This window comes from Sinocyclocheilus anshuiensis, unplaced genomic scaffold, assembly GCF_001515605.1.
Source record: "Sinocyclocheilus anshuiensis isolate Anshui unplaced genomic scaffold, SAMN03320099.WGS_v1.1 scaffold922, whole genome shotgun sequence".
NCBI classification, from domain to species: domain Eukaryota; kingdom Metazoa; phylum Chordata; class Actinopteri; order Cypriniformes; family Cyprinidae; genus Sinocyclocheilus; species Sinocyclocheilus anshuiensis.
In genome coordinates this window covers 268,876-269,668 of record NW_015539883.1, presented here as the reverse complement: position 1 = coordinate 269,668, position 793 = coordinate 268,876, and the positions used below count along the sequence as shown (strand labels likewise).

Here is a 793-nt window from a genome sequence, read left to right as displayed (position 1 = left end):
ATAACTACTATTATTTTTGTATTTAATCATTTAGAAGTGATATATAATTGTCCATGAAGGCTGGAAATGAAAAACGCCTTAAGGCGTGCAGAATTATTAGGCAGGTTTTCTTTTACGGATGAAATGAGAAAAAAAAAAAAATTTAACTCAGACTGAGAAGTAAAAAATGATTAAATCCCCATGAGAAATATTAAAAACTAATGCAATACAGAAATTTCAAAGTTAAGGCATGACCACTGGACAGCAAACTGGGGAAAAATGTTCAGTCAAAAGATTTTTTTTGCTTTAACCCCATAATTTTCACACATCAGGGAGCCGCTATCAATATGTGGGGTATTGAAATCACATTTGAATTAGCGCTCGCTGTTCACTTTCGATTTTGCGATCATGCGCACTCTGTGTAAAGGGAGCACATCTTATCAACATGCCTTGAGTCAAATATCATCTCGTAAAATCGGAAGCCTAATATTTGATCAGAATTTTTGATTATTGATTAGAAGGTGCTCCTGAAATTTTTGACTGTGCTCCTAAATTTTGTTTTATTTTAAAAGAAAAGTACGCGTAGGGCCCCATTTAACCACTTTTTATTAATTTAAAAATTGAGAAATTCTTTCAAATTTAAATCTTGTACAAGAACTACAGCAAAACCAGTTTTTTTCAATATTTTAGAAATTGTATTTGAATATTACCAGTACTGATTTCATTAAATTCCTTTCAACATGACTGCTCAAAATGGTCTAAATTTACGAAACCTACACATTCAAAACATTATTACTCTGAAATGTTTAATGTA

General features: G+C 31.1%; 1 protein-coding gene across 2 annotated transcripts in view; it reads left to right on the top strand.

Moving 5' to 3' along the window:
* LOC107685478 (serine/threonine-protein kinase TAO1-like) overlaps nucleotides 1-793 on the top strand; it is a 53,048-nt gene that overhangs the window by 31,772 nt on the left and 20,483 nt on the right. The window lies entirely within an intron of this gene.